General features: G+C 35.3%; 1 protein-coding gene across 1 annotated transcript in view; it reads right to left on the bottom strand.

The window, feature by feature from the left end:
* Positions 1-22,932, bottom strand: part of LOC136038883 (agrin-like) — a 209,988-nt gene that overhangs the window by 11,290 nt on the left and 175,766 nt on the right. The window lies entirely within an intron of this gene.

Below are 22,932 nucleotides of genomic sequence, written 5' to 3'. Positions count from 1 at the left end.
AAAACCTTTGTCAGTTCCTAGAAAAGCCCCCTCATGATCTAAACAAAATTTCAAAGAGTCTAAATAAGAAATCCTATATTAGATTTCCATAGAAATATTTTATCTTTTCGTTGGAAGACCACCATTATGAAAATATGCCTTTTAAAGACATAAGAGAATGCTTTTGCATTTAGAGATCACCGTATAACAGGAAGCTGTACTCTGTTATAACAGGAAAAAGAAACAAAGAGAAAACAACCGTGTAAAAACTACTCCTACAGGGAGTAGGCGAAGCCTGATAAAATTGAAACTATGTTGGTAAATGATGCATGCATTTTCTTCATATTATTCATAGATAACCAAGGGGTTGCTTACTTTTAAGAATCGCGCACACCAAGCGGCAAGTGCTACGCGTATTGGAAGCATGCCAAGCAGGATGCAACCTTTTAATACGAGGTATAAATTCAAAATCGATAAAAAGTTAATAATCCATCATGATCCTTACTTTGAGAAGAGCATAGACATCAGATTTTTGGAACTATCCCAGAGGTATAAAAATATTAGGTAGGATCATTAGGCATAACAGTTACGTCATAATCATCACTTCAATAATTCATAAGAGCGGAGGAACTATTTTTGCTGAATCTTTCAAGAAAACTTGTCCCCGTTATGTCCTTTACAGTTTTTTGTCCTTTATTGACAAGATGATTAATTTTTGTCAATTTGATCTTGATAGAAGATCCTGAAAGGGACAAGTAGCAATTTCAAATGTCATAAGCAATCAATAGCAAGCCCCCTTCTATTTAAAAGGTTGTCACTTGGAACTAAAATGTTCCAGATGAAACGACAGCTCTCCATAAGTAGCAAAAATGTCAATTTAGTTATTCGTTCAGAAGCAAAGGAATTCCCCCCCAAAAAAATCTCAAGGGAAAATCAAAAGATTTGACAGAGACGAGAAAGCACGGAGAGAAAATGGAAACCTTTTGAGTTGGAAAACGTTCAGATTGGACAGACTTTTAAGCTAAAGACGGTCATATCTATTTATTATCCGTATACGAAAGGGGTTGTCCCCTCCTCAACGCCTCACTCTTTACGCTAAAGTTTGACTCTTTCTCACAACTCTACTTTTTAAAACAATAAAAAACTTTAGCGTAAAGAGCGAGGCGTTGAAGAGGGGACAACCCCTTTCATATACGGAATTAACTTCTGTTCATTTTAAGTTTTATTGTCGCTCCTTACTTGCAGTTAAAAAACTTGTTTTTTTTTATTTAATTTTTGAACGTTTTTTAATTAATACATGTTTTGATTTTGGCTTACCGCACACGAATAATTAAAACGAAATTTGCATATAAATTTTTATTTGGCTAAATGGCTTTCTCATAGTTTTGATCGGACGATTTTGATAAAATAAGGGGTGGGGGAGGAGGTCTTGTTACACTCCTATTTTTGGCTAATTAAAAAGGCAACCAGAACTTTTTTTACGAACGTTTTTATTATTAATAAATATACGTAACTTACGCCTGATGACGCCTGAATCACAAAGGCCGTAGAATAAATAGTTGAAATTAATAAAAAATACTTTAGAGTAAAGAGTGAGGTATTGTTGAGGAAAAGAACCCCCTCATATACGTAATAATTTCTGTTTGTTTTATGCTCTAATACTGCTCTTTACTTCAACCTGAAAAAACTTTTTTATTTATTTATTTTCTCATTGTTCTTTTTCTTTAATAATGCTAGAAAATCCTGCGGCCCCTTCATGGAAATTTTCTTCCCTCATGATAAATTCCCCCATGGAAAGATCCTCCCACGCAACCCCCTCCCCCGACCCCCCTTTATCAGGAAAAAGTCCCCCTGAAAATGTCTGTACACGTCCCAATAATCAGTACTATATGTAAACAATGGTCAAAGTTTGTAACTTGCAGCCCATCCCCCGGGGACTGTGGGGGATTAAGTCGTCCCGAAAGACATAATTATTAGGTTTTTCGACTATGCTGAACAAAATGGCTATCTCAAAATGTTTTATCCAATGACTTTGGGGAAACAATGAGCGTGGGAGGGGGCCTAAGTGCACTCCAATTTTTTTGGTCACTGAAAAAGGGTACTAGAATTTTTAATTTCCGTTAGAATGAGCCCTCTCGCAAAATTCTAGGACCACTGGGTCGGTACGATCACCCCTGGAAAAAAACAAACATTTTTCCCTGTCCTCTGGGAAAAATACAAAATTCCACATTTTTGAAGATAGGAGCTTGAAACTTCTACAGCCGGGTTCTCTGATACTCTGAATCTGACAGTGTGATTTTCGTTAAGATACTTGGACTTTTAGGGGGTGTTTACCCCTATTCTTTTTAAATAAGGCACATTTTCTCAGGCTCGTAACTTTTGATCGGTAGAACTAAACTTGATGAAACTTATATATTTTGAATCAGCATTAAAATGCAATTCTTTCAATGTAACTATTTTTTTTTATCAAACTTCCATTTTTTATAGTTTCGGTTACTATTGAGCCGGTCGCTTCTTACTACAGTTCGTTACCACGAACTGTTTGATTATTATTATATACATATATATATATATATATATATATATATATATATATATATATATATATATATATATATATATATATATATATATATATATATATATATATATATATATATGCATATATACTTTCTTTATAAGCGACAAATAATGTATTTATTATTTATTATGTATTTATTATGTGTATCTATGTATTTTTTAATTTCTTTCTCTAAAATATATACATATTTTTACGGGAAAATTGATATCCTGGGATTTTCTGGTCTAAAAAAAACGATCTATATAGGTTAGAACTTTGAGAAAATTCGTTAAAAGTCTTCATTTTGGAAAAGAAATATTCATGAGAGGGACGTCATTTTTATCAATACTTTCAAAAGCATATACACGTAATATATACCCCAGTAGTGGTTGTGTTGTTTTCAGTGTCTGAAATCGTTGATGTTGGCAAAATTACATAAGAAACATATGATTGACAAGAAAAATCATATGATTTACGTCATATTTATGAATGCATTTCAAGAGAATAAATTAAATCATTTCCACCCCCCACCCCCTTCTTCGGAATGAAAGTATCGTTTTTATATCTATGACGTATGCAACATTACAAAAGGAACATAGCTCAGTATAAAATACCAAGGGTAATTAGTCTATTTACAAAAAGCGTTAGTACCATAATATTTGCAGTTTTGTAGACTAGCATTTATTGACATAATGTTTTTGGGCTCGAGACTGTCGGTGCAGGATTTCAACACCTGTTGATAGAAGAGCATCGCCAAGTGCTGAAAACCATGTTGTGACCAAGCAGGGCCCAGAATTTCACAAAGGGTCCATTCATTCTGGAGGTCCCAGGGACTTCTTGCTGTTCGGATCTAAGACGGCTTAAGTGCTTTGGTGTAGACTTGAGAAGATGTGTTGGTTCCCGTCCTGTACTGCTGTCCGGGACACTTGCTCTTCCTGAGACCAAAATAATTCCAATGATTTAAAGAAGATGAAAATTGTAAATTCGAATCTTACGACGTTAAAAAAAAAACTATCGCATCGTCATTTTGGCTAACGAATTCAGACGATTTTCCTTTTTTCCTTTAATTGTTTTCCTTGTATGCTTTGCTTGACTATATTTTCTAATCACTAATTATTGATAATTGATCCAGGACTGTCACTACAGTTATAAGAACTAGGTAATTTCTACGGAAATTTCTACGTTAAAATCAGGATATTTCGTTTAGAAATAAATATTTTACTTAATAAGTACTAATATTAACCGAAAAGAAGTCCATAATAGAAACTGGGGCAACCTCGCCCGGGGCCATAAATACATGTGGAAGAGGAATAAGGCCCCTCAAATGTACACTCAACAGGGCCCACCGATGTGTCCAGACGTCCCATGATTACCAAGCTTCTCCTAACAGTGGGTTAAATGATATGGTGACGCAGAACACCATCGTGGGAGGATCCTCTATAGGAGGACAACTGCGGCAGGGCTTAAATTCCAGATCTATGGACAAGGGTCTCTGCAAAGGGCTACCTTGACCGTTTCCGGATACCTGGAAGACTGGGGACCTTGCGGTACTACTCGCACTTGAGGAGTGGCGCCCCTCGAGGAAATTATAGCCTAGTAGACGACACAGCATTCGCATGGGATTCTGATTAACGGATAATTCTTCTGGACTTGGTCTGTTTTGACGAGAGCTTTCGGATGAAAAACCTCTTCCTAGCTAATTTATCTACTATGGGTTACCTCCTCGTAGTAACAAGCTATTTGTAGGCATGAATATATAATGAGTCGGAGGTAAAAGGCTTGGGACTGTCTGTGCAGGATTTCGACTCTTGTTGATAGAAGAGTATCGCCAAGTGCTGAAAATAATGCTGTGACTAAGATGGACCCGGCATTGCAAAAAGCCTCCATTCATATTGGAGGTTCCAGGTACTTCTTGCTGTCCGGTTCTAAGCCGGCTTAAGCACTTTGATGTAGGCTTTAGAAGATATGTTAATTCCCGTCATGCACCAGCATCTGGGATCATTGCTTTTCTTGAGGCCAAAATAATTTCAATGATTTAAAGAACATGAAAATTGGAACTTGGAATGGTAAAAAATGACAATCGTATGGACATTCTGACTGACGAATGGAGACAATTCGAACTGGACTAATTAGGAGTTTCAAAAACTCATTTCCCAGGGGCAGGAAGCATGATATTAGGTGATATAGAATTTGTTTACTCAGGCAGAAAGGATTGGGTCAATAGACAGGGAGTAGGGCTCAAGATGAATAAGGAAGCTGCTAAGTCTTGTTTAGGCTAGAAAGGTATTAATAATAGAATGCTATTTTCTCACTTTATGACTAAAAAGTTCAAGGTATCAGCTATAGCAGTATATGCCCCTGTTGAACCGACTGACGGAGATACTAGTGACTCAGATGAATTTTACTTAGTTACAGGAGCAAATAGACAGAGTCCCAGGTAGAAATAAAACACTAGGAGATTTTAACAACCAGGTCGGTAGAAATAGGGATAGATGGTATCATAGCCTAGGTAAATTTGGTGTAGGAAAAGAAAACAGTAAAGACTACAGACTTTTTCAATTTTTTAAATATAACATTCTAGTTATAATCAACACGCTGTTTGGTCATAAAATGGCCCATAAGTTGACATGGTATTCATGTGATGGCAAGACAGCAAACCTCATTGATTAAGTTATGGTAAATCGAAGACTGGCCGAATCAGTACACGATGCTAGGGTATATACGAGTGCTGTTATTGATATTAACAGCATAGTTCACCATCTAGTAGTGTCTAGGGTTAATTTAAAGCTCAAATTTTGGAAAAGTAACTACCTTCTGGGAAATTATGATGTGGGTAGACTTCAGGATGAGAATTTGAGAGAAACTTTCCAGTAGCACTTGGATACTAAACTTGAGAGTTTGAAATTTGACAATGTGGAAGAAGGTTGGAATAATTTTAGAAAAACGCTTTGTGAAGTTGCTGACGGTGTCTTATGGAAGGAAGTTAAGACTACAGCTAGGAATATTAGTGAAAAAGCTTTATGTTTAATAGAGAGGAGAAGGGGCTTGTATAAAAGTTATCTGGGTGATTGATGATATGAAAACAAAAGGGATGTAAAGAAAGTGGGGAAACGATTAAAATATGAACTAAGTAGGTGTGAAGAGGCCATAAATAAAATTCCCGAGGATTTGGAAGATACAGGTACATGGCATAATAGTAAAATATTGTACTGGCAAGTTAATAAATTCAGAGTAAGTAGTCAATCCACACTGTCTCAGTTAAAGATAGGAATGGGGCCCCAATTAGTGATAAGGAAAGAGTTAAAGAGAGATTGGCAGACTATTTGGAAAAGTACTAAGCCAAGATACAGTTATAAGAAAAGATGTAGAGGAAAATGAAAAAGTTTGTAATAACTTGCATGTGAACATATATGTGTTTTGTAAGGAAGAATTAGCGACAGTACTAAAAGGATTAAAAAATAATAACGCCCCGGGTGCTGATAGTGCAGTAAATGAGTTTCATAAGTTTGATGGGTTTGAGTTTAGAAATAAGTAGCTGAAGATTATGAATATAATTTTTGAAAAAGGGGAAGTACCTAAGAGTTTTAAGAAAACCTTAATTGAACCACTGTCTAAGAAAGGTGATAAGAGTGAGTGTCGTAGTTATTGAGGCATTAGTCTGGTCTCTGGGTAGCAAATTACTTGGTAATATGAAACTTTTTAGACTGAGAGATGCTGTAGACAAAATTTTAAGAGAAGAAAAGAGAAGAAAATTTGTCGACCAAACTTTCACTCTTAGATTAATAACTGAGAAGCGCCTTAGTTGTCAAACACCTTTGGTCTTCGGTTTTATAGATTATAAGCAAGCGTTCGAGTCTGTTGATAGAAGAGCTTTAGCAAAGGTCGTATCCTTATTTGGTATACAAAAAAAATACATTAAAGTGACCAGTACTATGTACGATAATAATATTGCTGCGGCTAAGGTAGGAAATGATGTTAGCAGCTGGTTTTGTATTAAATCAGGAGTTAAGCAAGGTTGTGTTCTATTCCCCTTTGAAAGGATGAATTTGATGAACTTTGTCTTAAGGAGTACAGGAAAGGCAATGGGAAACCACGGAATCAGATGGGGAGGATAAAATCTCATGGACTTCGATTATGCTGATGATTTAGGCTTATTAGATGAAAGTGTGAGCAAACTGAATGAACTTTTACAGGTTTTGAGAGTTCAGGGTGCTAGAATAGGTTTGAAAATTAATGTTAAGAAGACTAAGTCACTAAGGCTAGGAATAACTGAAGATGAAAAGGAGAGGTTGGGTAACAATAAGATTGATCAAGTGGGCAGCTTCACTTACCTTGGTAGTATTATTAGTAAAGACGGTGGGAGCAGTGAAGACGTTAAAAGTACAATAGCCAAGGCTCAAGGTGTTTTTTCATAATTAGAAAAAAGTTTTTAAGAATAGGAAGATAAGTCTGTAAATGAAGATTAGAATATGGGAAGGTACAGTGAGGACAGTTGTCAAATGTGGCTCTGAAGCATGAGCGCTCCGAGAAGAGGATGAAGATTTACTAGATGTTTGCCAGAGAAATTGCCTACGATTTATTCTTTGCATCCAGCTGACAGACCGTATTTTATACAGTAGGCTTTACGAAAAATGTGGTTCAATCCAGCTTTCTAGGGTTAGAATGAAAAAAAGGTTGAGATGGCTAGTGCACATTCTGCAGATGAAGGTTGAGAGATTACCGAAGATTGTCCTTTTCGGTCCACCGTCTAGTGCTAAACGAAAAGCATGTCATCCTCGTCTTGGTTGGGAGGATTCATAAAGAAAGAATGAAAGGAAATGGGAACTTCCTGGGAGGGTGTAAAGAGAGAGGCTGTAATTAGATCGGGACAGAGGAGGAGCGTGCGTAGCTGTTTTGGCCTCGGGCGGCTTGGAGCAGTGGTGAGTTAATAGTAGTAGTTGTAGTAGTATTAATTCAGACGATTTGAACTGGACTTATTAGTAGTTTCAGAGACTCATATCCCAGGGGTAGGAAGCATGAAATTAGGGGATATAGAATTTGTTACTCAGGCAGGAAGGATTGGGTACAAAGACGAGGAGCAAGGCTCAAGAAGAATAAGGATGCAGATAACTTTTGTTTAGGCTGGAAAGGTATTAATAATAGAATACTAATCGCTCATAAGGCTGAGAGTGTTTTTTCGCAGTAGAAAAAAGTGTTGAAGAATAGGGAGATAAGTCTGCAAACCAAGATTAGAATATTGGGAGCTACAGTGATGACAGTGGTCAAATATGGTTCTGAAGCATGGGCGCTCCAAAAAGTGGATGGAGATTTGCTATATGTTTTCCAGACAAATTGCCCGCGGGTTGTTCTGGGTACCCGGCTGACTAACCGTATTTCATACTGTAGGCCGTACGAAAAGTTTGGTGGAATCCCACTTTCTAGGGCTATAGTGAGAGAACGATTTTTATGGTTGGGGAACGTTCTGCGGATGAAGGGCGACAGAAATCTAGACGAATGCCAAAAACTGTCTTTTATTGTTCATTTTCAAATACTATTTTAAATAGTGTTATTTTTCTCGAATCAAGACATAAATTAATGGAATGTAACAGGCAGGTGCATCCAATAGAGCAATAGAAACAAGAAATTTTCATTAAAAGCCCACGAAAATATTTTAACATGGCTAAAATTTGCCTCTAATATTAACCCTGCCCCTGGAATTAGTTGCCAGGGGTTTCCACCTATCTTGAATTCATGGTTCTTTTTGCTTATATTTTATCCTTTATAATCTTTTTTCAGGTTTTATTTTTGAGTTTTAATCGCTTTTTTCCGTTATTAATGATACTTGTAAATTCGTTTTTATTAATTAAAGTTGTATGCATAAAAGTCTGTGTCCTTTAGATTTCTTTTTCTAGGATACAAGTTCAATACGTAATCATTTACGCAATGAAATGTCTTAAAAGCCGTAAAAATATCTTAGTTTTGCTTTAATTTACCTCTAATATTAACCCTCCTCCCTGGAACTGGTTGCCAGGGGTTCCCACTTTTCTTTGATTCATGGTTCTTTTTGCTTATATTTTATCCTTTATAAGCTTTTTTCAGGTTTTGTTTTTAGTTTGTTGATTTTTCATTGTTTTTGTCTGTGTTTTAATATTGGTTTTAAATTGTTTTATCAATAAAAGTTGTATATACAAAAGTCTGTGTCCTTTAGATTTCTTGTTCCATGATAAAACTTCAGTACGTAATCATTTACACAATGAAATAGATAAAGTCCATACTATGTAACATCTCACTGATTCAATAGCCAACTTAAAATTTCTAGATCACCCTAGAAAATTAATAATGCTTTAACAGACATGTGCAGCTAATAGAGCAAACATCAATATTATTGGGATGCTTGTGCGTTCTCACGTGGAAAGGATTGGAAACATGCAGCCCATTTTATCGTTCTAGAAAGCGTACAGGGAATTTCCTCGTGCGTGTAATAGGTTATGACGTAGAAAGTATTCCTTGAGTAATAATATTGGAAAGGCTTTCATAGTCCACCTGTCTAGCCCTCCACTCCGTTGAGAGAAATCTCTTTCAAATTCTAATGCGAACAAAACTCTTTGGATTATAAAGTTTCCCTGAGGAAAAAAGCAGAAAACGAAATCTCGAAAAATAAACACCTCGAAAGAAAAAAAACGACTTGAAAGATAAATTAAATCCCGAAAAAAATCTCTTTAAGTATTACGTAACACCCACATGTACATTGTCATTATGAAACACCCCACGTGTGTTCCCTCCTCAGGTACAAGAGGGGATCTCCCAAGGGCCCAGGATAGAATGCGTCATCCTTAAAATAAGCAAAAATTCCCCTATTACATAACAACCAATGAAACCTTGAAAAGTCTTGAAAACTGTCTTGTCAGTGAAATTGATTGCTAGGTGGCCCCCATAGAATTGGATGCGAGGGGTTCCCCGTTGGAATTGATTGCTAGGGTCCCTCTTGTAGAAATTGGTTGCAAGGCCCCCTTTGGAATTGACTCTCAGGGGCCCAGTTGGAACTGGGTTCTAGAGGGTCCCAATGGAATTTATTGCTAGGGGCTAGGGGCTCCCCGTCGGAATCGGTTGCTATCCCCCTCCATCGGAATTAAATTCTAGGGCACCGTTGGATTTGAATGCTAGGGCCCCTAGTCGTTAGGTTATGTTCTGGGTCCCGGTGAAATTGGATACTAGGGCTCCAACGGAATCGGATGCTAGGACCGGCCCTTTGAATTTGGATACTAGGGCCCTTCCGTTGGAATTAGATGCTATGGCCCCAATGAAATTGGTTGCTAGAGCCCTGGTGAAATTGGTTGCTAGGAGCTTGGTGGAAATGCTCGCCAGGGTCCAGCGTCTTGAAGGTTCCCCACTAGCTGGCTCTGAAGATTTTTCTCTGGCCCTCGTGGGTTGTTTTAAACACTCTCTATTAGGTAACACCCAAAGCCCATTGCATTGCAGCTAAGGTAATCCTGATTTGGTGGGTCCCCCTGAAGGTTTTTTTAAGAATCAGAGAAACTATTAAGTAACATCCCAAACCCCATGCGTAACGTACAGGTGTGCTACACCGTTACAGCCGTGCTATAGTATTTCTTAAGACCAAGATGCACGTAAGAACGTCTTGAGGGGTTAGTAACTCCATTTGTACACCCCCTATCTGCCCCGGTCAAAACCATGAAGGGGATAAGACTGAGGTTTTGAATAGATTGGGATTGAGGAGAAGCGTGCATAGCTGTGTTCACCTCAGGCGGCTTAAAGCTGTGGTGAGTTTTTAGTAGTAGAAGTAGTAGTAGTAGTAATAGTTTTAAGTAGTTTCATAATACCTACATGAAAATTGAACAGCCTAGACCGTCAAACGTGGTAGACCAATCTGAGCAGCTAAGGTAAAGAGTATAAAAAAATATCTAAAGTAATGATGAACGAAAATGAAGGAAAAATATATACAGTCAGAATACTTTCGTCAACAACAATTACAACGAGTCAAAAACAAAAGTGAAGAACGAAGAAATATACCATTCAAAGATAAGCGGCAGCAAGAAAAGACAAGCGAGAGCAAAAATCTGAACGGGTCAAATATTAAACTGAAGAAGAAAGAAACATTACATTAGAACAACGAAGCCATCATATTCTTTCACGCAAAAAAAATATCCCCTGGAAAGTAGTAATATCCCATTTTCTTAAATCCCATTTTATAATGGTAAATATCCCATTTTCTTGAGAGAAGAGCAGTAAACAAAGTTGATTCATTCGGAGGTTCCTACTTACAATGAGAATCAATATATACAAGCCTACCACACGCCGAACACCGGGGCCCGGCTTCGGCTTCATAATTTTTTTTCTTAACTGGCACACTTAACTTTCTTAACTGGTATATATATATATATATATATATATATATATATATATATATATATATATATATATATATATATATATATATATATATATATATATATATATATATATATATATATATATATATATATATATATATATATATATATATATATATATATATATATATATATATATATATATATATATATATATAACACACATATATATATATATATATATATATATATATATATATATATATATAGCAAAGAGCAACTATTTATAGTCACAATACTTCCTTCAGCAATAGTTGCAACGAGTCAAAAACAAAAGTGAAGAACAAAGAAACATACTGTCCGAAGATAAGCAGCAGCAAGAATTAAAACTACTCAAAACAAGAGTGAATAAAAAAGAAATATAAAGAAATATTCGGCTAAAACATAGACAACAGTGAGAATTACGAGTAATCACGAAAAATCAGATCACGTCAAAAATGGAGTGAAAAACAGAATTATGCTGTTAGAAGACAAGTAACACCGAACCAAAATTAAAGCGAAAAACAAAAAAATACTACTTGAAAAGAACATCGCCATCACAATCTTTGACACCAATAAAAGCTGGCGCAAAACCCAGTACAAATTCACAAGTATGCCACAAACTATACAACTATTGATTAGAAGTCTTTCGGACCCTTTAACGTTCTATATGTCCCTTAGAGAGCCCTCCATTTTCCCAAGGAAAGAGTATCAAACAAAGCTCACTCATTTGGAGGTTGTTACTTATAACGATAATCAATATATACAAGCCAACCGCATGCCGAGTGCCGGCTCCTGGCTTCAAATCGGCTACATATTTTTTCCTTCACTGGTATAAAGACCACTGAAACGATTTAAAAAGGTCAAAAGGTTAAGGAAGAATTTATATTTTCCCCGTGGTGGTTGTAACGAACCTATGGTGACATCATAACGTCAAGAAAGGGCTCACATTGTCTGCGGTTGAAAGATAAAAGTGACAATGAGAATTGGTATACACAAGTCTGTCGCTTAGCCACGCCGGGCCCCGGCCTCAAAATTGGCTACGTAGTATTTTTTCTTCTTAAAACTGACTAATTGACATTTCTGACCAGAAAAATGATCTAAATAGGTCACAACTATAAGAAAGAATTCGCATTTCTCCCAGGGTGACTGTATTGAACCTGTGGTGACGTAATGAAATAAAGAAAAGACCCAGATTGTCTGCGGTTAGAAGACAAGTGACAATATGAATCCATATACAGAGAAGGAGTCTTAAAATATGGCCTGCAAAAATTTCTTTGACAGTTTCCATAGTTTTATTCTTCTTACAAATAATTCACCTGCTTTAAGCTTATTCTTTTGGTTGGACCCATCAGAATAAGATTTCCGATACGTGCCTTGACACATATTAAAAGTTGGCTCTAAAAAGGAGGCAACTTTTAATGAATAAGTCAAAATGACTTCCTAATGAGGATAATATGCTAACTATTCCTGTTAGAAAGAGGAACTTTCTAAAATACGAAAGAATGAGAACCGTGACAGTGAAAAGAATGACCTGAAAAGTTTGTAACAATCTTAAAAATGCAAGGGGTCTACTTTGTTAAAAACTTGGCATCTCAGAAGTATTGAAATAGGGGATTTTTTTAGTGTTTTTTTAGTGGTGTAAGGAGAATTTTTAGTGGTTAAAGTGGTGTTAATTTTTGTTATTAACTTGGTAATTTGCTGGAAAGTTTGTTTTTATTGAAGCTTGGATGCCTGGGCGATTAGTTAGTATTTCTTGAGCATATCAAGATTACTGAAAGGTTTCGTATCTATCTAAGCTTTGGAGTCTGAGTGGGTTGAGACTGATTAGGGAACACCTTCCCTCTCGTTAAAAGACGAGTGATTCCAAATTGTTGACTATCTGGAAGAAATATGTCACTCCATTGTAAAAAAAAAAAAAAAATTTAAACCTTTACCATCCATTGGCTAGCATATACATACACTTTTGCTAGCCTGCCTCCTTTTCACAAGCTTTTATTGCTCAAAAGCGGATGCCAGTGGGTATAAGTACATCAATCCATTTTAATTTCTTTTGAAGGTGGTATTTTCCAGGAGTAAAATCTATTGTATTTCTGTGACTTATTAAAAACCTGGCTTTTAAATTTATTTTTAATTTTGGTTTCTTCTTCTTGTTTTGATTTTATTCCTTTAAGTCCATAATGGTTAATTTCCCGCTCTCTTGATTTCTGGTTTTCTTCTTCATTTGCACTAAGGATACCTTTTTGATTATAGAGGCGAAATATTTTTCTTCTCTGAATTCCACTTGCCATAGACCCATTTTCTATTAATTTCCAGTGGAATGCTTCACTCTTTGGTTTCTATTTTGTGAAGTTACTAGTCCTTAGGGATACGGTTCCCTTGGCCTTTCCCAAACAGATCTTCTTTTGAAACTTGGCCTGAAGCCTTTCCTTGATTTTAGACCAACGATTGATGTTAGTTCATGAGAGCAATGCCATATTGGACCTCATGCCTCCCGAAATAAAATAAAAAGAGTTGGTCAAACTTAATAGCGAAGAGACGCTGAAAAAAATTTTCTAGATACGTTAGATACAAATGAGAAAATGCAGGATATTGTACTGTATTTCAAAATGTTAAAATGAAAATATTAAATGTTACGAATAATAAAATTTATCAGTTGTTTTGATTGCTGATTTATTGAATTAAATCTGCGTGCAAAAAGTTTTTTTGTTTTACTGAACTTATATTTTCTTTTACATTTTCTTGTAGTTTTTCACATTTCACATAAATCAGACAGCATATTCACAACAATTCATAGATGAATAGCATTATTTCAGTTGTCACCTTTCAAGTGTTAGATGTTAAATGTTAAAGGACCCCATGGCCTTCAACCTATGCTGAATATTTGTTTACTAAGTTATATCTATCGTAGCTATTAGTGATATAATTTATTTTTCATCATTATTTTTCTTGTCAATTTCCATTTATCTCTCTTTTTCTATCTTTTAAATTGCTGAACGGTGCAATAGTACCCTCACTGACTTCTGAACGATGCTCTGAATGGATTCCGAATTTGCTGGACGGTACAATAAGTATTTCATTTTTCCGGTGCAATTGGTATTTCCATTTGTCTCTCTATTTCAATTTTTTTAAATTACTGAACGGTGCAATAGTACCCTCATGGTTTCTGAACTGTGCTCTGAATGGATTCTAAGTTTGCTGGACGGTGCAATAGGTATTTCACTTGTTTCTTTTTCATACCTACAGTCTCTGGTGTAGCATGTTTGCAGAGACACCGAACAAAGATCTCTAAAAATATTATACGACAGTGTGAAAATGTTAGATTCCACAAGTATACTTTAAAAATACTTCAATAAACATCTTAAATATCCCAAATAACCGACTTTATCCGTTATATTTTTTTTTTCAAATCCATTAAATCAAATCTGCGTCGAACAGTTTTCTTTCTTTTTGACTTCATAAATTTTAAAAATTTTCCTTTTTTTTTGTTTTCATTTGCAGTGTTTTACCATTCAGATAAATCAGACGGAATTAGTAAATCTCACAGTGGATATGCCTTTAAGTCCCATTCACAGTATGCGTCACATAATTAGCTTGAGTTTCTCAACGAAATTATCTCAATAACGGAGTCAAGTAGTGTTAAGTTGTTGGTCAGTTCTTGCATAGAGAACTGAAATGTTTTTTGTGTATAATCTAAATATTTCTTCAGAAATGGTGTATTTGGTTTTTAATGTTTATGTAATTTACGCAATTTAAGACCGTTTCTCTGCCCTAATTTTATGATAAATTTTCCGACTGTCATTTTTACTCATTTCATTCCCAATCATTTTCAACGAAAATTTAATTTACTGAATAAATCTGGGGTGATGCTCCTGTGCAACTTTGACGTTAGGCTTTTCGATTTATGCTTTTAAGGCTTTTTGTTTAGGCTTTTTGCTTTTAAGCAAAGGCTTTTTAGGCTTTTAGGCTTTTTGCTTTTAAGGCTTTCCTGGTTTATGGTACACTAACTGTACATATATAATCGAAGTCATCTTTAAATCACTCATTATTTCAATATAATATATAATGGATTTAGTTCTAAAATAACAACCAGAAGGCAAATCAATGTATTCGTGCATTAATAATATCGGATCATAGACAAATAGTAAGAGTGGGAAATTGAGGAAGCTCTATCATAGGCAGTGCAATGGCGCTGCCAAGGTAAAGAGTGATATGGGCAAAATGTATTATTTATTTATTTATTTTATATTTTTTTTTGGTTTCAGACCAGGGCACTTCGTATCGAAGGAGTTGTCGAAGAAACTTCAAGAAGAGCTCATTCGATTGAAAATTGAAAGGGCTAGTGCCCTTTTTAAAAGTCAAAAGTGATAGAAGGGATATACTATTTCCCCAAACACATCCAATCATAGCTTTTAGTTAGCTACTTTGTTCAACGCAGTTAAAGGGTCCGGATAATACATATTTGAGGATGAAAACCCCTCTAAAGCACTCAGGGCAAGGGTTGTAAGCTATACCCTGGGGGCATATAAGGTTTATATAGAAAGAGTGATCGCATAAGCTTCGGAGAGGACTCATTGGAATGCTAATCAGAAGTTGTAGCGCTCTTTTTGAGATTCAGAATGTAGAAGCGTGGATAACCTCCTCACGCTTCGTAGTTTCCCGAAATACATGTGATAGAAATTTTGAGATGGTCATTTGTTGTCTTAAAAACTTCGGAGAAGGCTCATTCGATGAGAAATTGAAAGGACTAGTGCCATTCTTATAGTGAAAAGTCATTGGAGGGTAACTAAGCCCCCTAGCACACCCATTATTTCCCAAACACTTCCAATCAAAATTTTGAGATAGCCATTTTGTTCAACCTAGTTGAAAGGTCCAGAAATTTTATCTTTGAGGATGACAACTCCCCATAGACCTTAGGGCAGGGTTGTAAGTTATGTCCTTGGGAATTATAAGGTATATATAGAAAAGGTGATCGTATAAACTTTTGAGGTTGGTAATCAAAAGTTCTAGTGCTCTTTTTAAGATTCAAAATTTTCAGATAGCCATTTTGTTCAACGTGAATGTTCGAAGTGATCGGAGGGCGGATACCCTCCCCCCTACAATTCATATTTTTCCGAAATACATCTGACAGAAATTTGGAAATGGCCCTTTGTTGTCGTAGAAACTTCTAAGAAGATTCATTCGATTGGAAATGGTAAGGACCTTTTTCAATAGTCAAAAGTTACTGGAGAATAACAAGCTTCCCCCATGCCCATCAATTCCAAAATACATCTGATCAAAATTTTGAGATAGCCATTTTATTCAGCATAGTTGAAAGGTCTGGGAATTATGTCTTTGAGGATGCCAACCTCCCCCCAGTCCTCAGGACAAAGGCAGTAAGTTAGGCAATTCGTTCAATTCGTAGTATATGTTGTTGAGAAAGGTATGCATGTTTGAAATTTTCTTTCCATGAAGACGAAGTGTATTCAGGTGAGCCTTTCATGTTAAGGGGAGTGTTGGACTAAATCAAAATAGTTTATTCGTATGCAGATTGTGAAAAGGATACGACACAGGAATAGCTGAGTATATTACAGGAAAATGATCAAAAAGGACATATTTGCATGAGTTGACTTCAGCTGACTAAAAGGCAATAGGTTAATACTATTGGTACTAGTAGTACTACCGGAATTCAATACTTTTACTAGTAATATCAATAATACTACTGTGACTTCTTTTACAACTGTGGCCTTCAGGTGAAATTTTCAAGGAATTTTGAGGGGGAAGATGAACTGAGTCAGAACAAGCCCTGTGTATGCAGGTTGTCAAAATGGTGTAACAACATAATCTAAGGAACAGTTTTGCGTGTGAAGTTGAAACTAACAGGGCTTATTGTGAGGGATGTAGAATTAACCATAAGAAAATAGTTGAGTCCTAATGCTACTGCTTCTGCTCATACTACAGTAACTGTAACTATTATTACTACTTCTATTACTACTACTGCCACTAAAGCTTAGGCTACTATAATTAAATCTATAAATTATTCTACTGCTACTACTACTACTACTACTACTACTACTGCTATTAAAACTAAGGATATTAAGGCGAAAATTATTAAGGTGAGAATATTAAGGCGAGAAACTGTATGTAGCTCAATCGAAACACACTATGCCCACACAGGTAGTCAAGCGGACGCACCAGAAATGCAGCAGGAATTGTTGATGGTATGTATCAAGCTGAACTTTTCAGCGTTGTTGAAGTGGATATTGAATAAACCGAAGATGCTATGCGGACACTCCTTCGCAAACTAAGGGTATTAAGGTGAATCTTTAAGGAATGTTTAGGTGGATGTTGAACTAAATAAAAAAAAAAACTATGAACATACGGACTTTCAAAAAGGTGACAAAGCAATATCTGAAGAACAAATTATTTTATTAATTTAGACTTAACTTTAAGTAAATTAAGTTAATTAGATTAAGTTAAATTTTCAAGATATGTTGAGTGGGATTTTGAAGCGTGGTTGGAGGGTCGTAATCCATCTATGCCTTTTTTTAGTTCCCACCCCTCCAAAATAATTAGACCAAAACTTTGTAATAGGCATCTTGTTCAAAATAGCCCAGAACTCAAGCAACAATCTATATAGAATGACATACCCCCCCACTCATCCTTGGAGAGGGATTCTGAACGCAATAAAACGAACTGGGTGCGTGCTCGTTGTCAGTTTGATATATAATCAATATCTGAGGAACGGCTGAGGGCTAATCAATCAGTAATAAAAAGGGTCCTTGCCCTTTGTCGAAGCTCCACCTCATTGATCAAAATTTTGATAAAGCGATTTTGTTCAAAACAGTCAAATGATCTGGTAATTATACTTCCGGGGATGTTCTCTGCATGGTCCCCAGGGCAAGGATCGTAAATTATTCAATTTGCCCTTTATTACATGCAGAATTTATCATTAGAAAAAAAGGAGAATGTTTGATTCTAGGTGTGTTCGAAAAGACTAAGTGTATTAAGGTGAGATTTTGGGGGCATACTAAAATAAATCTAAATATACTACATACATCCCCAACAACTGAGGGTATTATGTTGGAGGTTTTAAAAAATGTTGAGGAGGATGTTAAAAAGTAGTCAGTGGGGTACCTATGCCCCTACCATTCCCCTTGTAGCTACCTTTCCTGAAATACATCTGATCAAAATTTTGGAATATTCGTCTTGTTCAAAATATTCGAAATATCAAATATATATACCTCCAGGAATGATAAAACCTCCCACAGACCTTGGGACAAGTGTTGTTAAGATATGTAGGTTTCCCATAGTTTATATACAAGGCTGATTAAATTGAAACGGGGCATGTTTTATCCCAAGTCTCCAAAAAGACTAAGAATATTAAGACAAAATTTAGAGAAAATGTTGCGGGGGATGTAAAAAAAAAAAAAAAAAAAATCAAAGAACACTATATTCAAGAGGATTGTCAAAGAGACACAACAAATATATCTAAGGACAGTTAAGGGTATGTTGAGAGGGATTTTGAAAAAGTGACATAGGTCCACCAACCCCATCTTGCCATTTTAGATGCTCCCCTTAATACTGAAAGAGATCCTAAAAGCCACTCTATTCAAAATAATCAAAAAATATAGTAGCTATGCCTCTGGGGACACCGTTCTCCTACAACCTTTGGGGTAAGGAATGTGAATTATACCTCTTTTACATTTTTTAAATACAGGATTTTTCATTAGAAAAGGAGGAATTAATCATGGATGTGTCAGAAAATGCAAAGGGTTTTTAGGTAAACTTCCAGGAAATATTGAGGGTTATGTTGAGCGAAATCAGAAGAAACAATATATATCAATAAGCTATACAAAAGGGCTACCTGCAATATTTTAGGACAGGTAATGGGTATTAGATTTAAACTTTCGGGGCCACTCCTATTACTACTGCTTCTATTGCGACTGCAAATGAGACTACTTGCGACTGCAAATGTGAATACTTTCAACTGTAACTTCGACTGCTTGCAACTGCTACCATATCTACTTTTGACTACTTTCAGGGAATGTTTTCAGGGAACTACTTTCAGGGAACTTAGGAAATTTAATGTTGAAAAAAAAAAACACTTTGATACTTTTATGAAACTTTGATGTTGGATTGAAGAAATTTTAAAAACTTGAAACTTTGGTAATCAAAAACGTAAAAAAAACTAATTAAAAAGAAACTTTTTGTATAAAAAGTTTTTCAGAGATGATTAAAGAGCCAATTTAATTTTAAGACCAACAAAAATAAATTCCTATAATAATTCAACCTCAAAACGACCAGAAATTACTTCAAGAATAAAAGAAAGCCTAAGCAAACAGAACCCTAAATAAAAATCATAGGACCAACATACAACAGGTACTAATATAATTGAATAAATAAATCATAAAACGAGTAAAACTTAACTTGAATATTAACATGAAATTCAAGACAAACAAATGTGACTACGAATAAGAATTCGGAAGCTATCCCCTTCCTTACCTGTAGCTGTAAAAGTCTGAAGTCTACTGTGTCATTTGTGCTTTAGGCTACAAAAACAGATTATACTACAAACATCTTCTTTTTTACTTACATCATTGAAAATAAAATAAAAACTACAGTGAAATAAAATCTGGAATTACTGAGCTTTCAGCATTAAATTGATTATATATTAAATATTTATGTTAATTTAAATAGTTCTTTCCAAGGCCTTGAACTTTTACAGTTAGTGGAGGGGGAAGGGTATTTGACAAACTCTTATTTACCTATTGTATGTTTGTATCCTATGATTGTTTATTTAATTTCTGTTCGTTTTGGGTTCCATTTGCTCTTTGATAGTACTTTCTGGCCGTTTTGAGTTTGACCTACGATAGAAATTTATCTATGCTGGCCTTAAAATTAATAAAGATCTTTACTTTTCTTTGAAAAACTTCTTTTTCGGATTTCCTTTTATTTAATCTATAAAACGGATAATGCAATGCTAGATAACATGTTTTTCAGATTGAAAAGCCACCAAAATTGATGAAAGCCTTAAGAGCTGTTACAAAAAGGCTTTTCCCAAGTCCTTCATTTTAAGAAGTAAAACCAATAATGAAATCCAACTTTTCAATATTGATCTTCTTTGAAGACAAAAGATATTGCAAGCCGCTTGATAAACGTTTTTTGTTTTAAGGCCTTTGAAACCATTTTCTGTCCAGAAGTTTAAACTGAAGACACTTATTTGTATTTTCAGAGAATGTAAATATAGTAAAACTCAGTAGTAAATATAGTAAAACTAAAATATAGTAATACTCTTTGCACTGGATGAATGATATCATAATGAGATGTACCCATTTTGGGTTCAATTATCCTTGAGGGTATCAATATCCAAAGCCTTATTCAGGATTTTTATTCGGTAAGGTAGTTTTTTTGGGGCGGAAGTAGTATCCTCTTTATAGATTTAAACGGAGCCCTCTCCCTGCTTTTAAACGGAGCCCTATCCCTGATTTTGAACGGAACTCTATCCCTAGTTTTAAATGTATCCCTATCCCGTTATTCCGACTACAGCCAGAAGCTGGCTGTTACGTCATAGGGAATACTATCTAAACGATGTAGGTGTTAATTACATAATTGGAGTTGAGGTTGACGCTATCTTGTGGGACTTTCTGGATTTGCTTTAGTATTATTTCTGCATTGGAAGGATAAACGTCGATACCTTATTTAAAAAGTGAAGATGAAATATTCCAAGAAGCCACGTGTAGCCTACATGATAAAGTTGTGGTAGCAATGCATGCTGACAAAGAGAAATATTTGAATTATGAAAAAGTGCTAATGGTGATCTTATTGTAAATGTATACGTGTGTTGTCATGGCAGTAAGGAGATAAATTTCTTTGGAGTACCGAGGAAATTCAAGTGTTTTAGAGACGGGTATGCGAGAGTAACATCCCTAGAGACGTTAGTGTTGAAAGAGAATGTGACCATACAACTTTTAGTTGATGGGATTCTTAAAAAACTCTTAAGAGACTATTCTATGAAACTCATGCATCACGAGCCAGATGCAAATGCTTATTTTATTGACATACTAATCGAAACAAAAAATAAATAAATATTATATTGTGAATTGGCTTTGAACACTACCTAGAAATCGTTTGAGACGGATGTTTTTTCTCAAGGCTACAATAAATGAGTCAAATAAGCTTTGTGACGTCACATGCCTACTCCTTCTAAAAGACATTCATATCCCCCAGTCAGTTTCTTTTCGGAAGTCAAACACTCAACATTGGAAAAATATTTTAGACATGTCCAATATGCTTGTATACATTGGGCAGCTGGTTGTCCTGTGAGAATTGGACTTTTGTTGATGACTATAATGAAACGTGTAGATCATGCAAACCCTTTAAAATGTACAGAGGATACGCAGTGCAAATTAAATACTGTAATTCCTGTTTTGAAGAGATTTTTGAATCTCATACTAGAAGTTTCCTATCCTCTAATTGTCATTATGATAAATAGGATCAATGGGAAAATACTTACCCTGGCATGATTACAATGATTAAGTTTGTTTTTGGGAGACTGGTTTCGTTGTGGTTTTAATTTTTTTTGGAGGTAGAACCTGGTCTAAACTTCAGTTGCTGGAATAATAAGAGAATCTGATTTTTTCGACATCGTTGTGAAGATACAGGCTACTACGATTACAAATCTACTGACTTTTATTTGGCTGTTTCAGAAAGTGATTCTTCATATGAGAATTTTGTGTGCAACATTGCTTGAAACAGTCAAATTAAAACACGTGAAATTTATAATATGAATCAAAATAGTACTATTGACTTTACGAAGAGATATAATAAAGATGAAGCTACATTATAATGTAGAAAATGTGACCCTGACTTTGCATGCCAAGATGAATAAAAGTTGAATCCGGACACACTCCGTCACTTATCATTACTGACAGTTTTCTAAGCGTGGAAGAAGAAATCTGAAGGACACAGAGTTTGGTGCATAAAAGCTTTATTAATAAACAAATTTACAAACATTTTTCAAGCATTTCACTCTTAGAACACTGAAATTTGTGCTATAAATGTAGGAAAGAGTATTTTCAGCTAGAAACTTGTTCAATCAAGGATTGTCACCATTAATGCTAAGAAATCCACGTTAAGTGTATTTGCGACAAAAATCAAATATAATAATCAAAAATTAAATATAATAGTGCATGAAGGCCACAACATTTATTTGATTAATCTTGTACTTGCTTCCGATTTCGAATAACAGATTTTCCACTTACCTCAAAAAAGTTTTTAATGTAAGGCACGTAGAAAGCACACGGTAGGCAAACAAGATCCAAAAATTCAATATTCTTGTTGTTTGAAAAATGCATAGCCAATGTGTCGTTTTTACACTTGATGAGCTTCTATTAACAATGATAAGGGTATTGTTAATGCTTTGAATATGGTCGAGGAAATCCAAAAGTATGGAATAGGATTTGTATTTGGACATGTAAAGATCCAAAATGAACACATTTATTCTTTTATTTCTGTTCATGGGGCCAAGTCTAATGGAACACTGCCATCAGGGGTGATTTCCCAATAGGTTTCAAATTGATTTAGTGAGATTGATGCTACACTCTCCTCCAACGCTTTGGTAAAGGTAAACTCTAAACGTACTATTCCCGTTCAGATAATAGTCATATCTTGAATACCGGACAAATCCAATACAATGATACCATGAGTTTTTGCAAACATTTCTTCGGTTACACCATTTTCAAATAATTGTGAATCTTGAAGTAGGGATTGCATTGTCATTAATACAAGGTCCAGTAGGATTTATTAAAGGATAAATTGTAGAGTGGAATTTTATTTAATTTACATACAAGAGATGAAAGTCCAAAGACTTCAAAATTATGTGGAGAATTTGTCCATAATCCAACGGCATTGGCACTTTTTACAAAACCCAAAGCAAGTTTTGAAGGAATGTCACCATTGATAAATGACGTATCAGATGTAGGTACGTGTAATTGTAGCAATATATCCTTGATTCGTGAATTTCTTAGGAACGTTCAGTTTGAT

This window comes from Artemia franciscana, chromosome 18 (assembly GCF_032884065.1).
Source record: "Artemia franciscana chromosome 18, ASM3288406v1, whole genome shotgun sequence".
NCBI lineage: Eukaryota > Metazoa > Arthropoda > Branchiopoda > Anostraca > Artemiidae > Artemia > Artemia franciscana.
The sequence above is the reverse complement of the archived record's forward strand: the minus strand, read 5'-3'. Positions and strand labels throughout refer to the sequence as shown.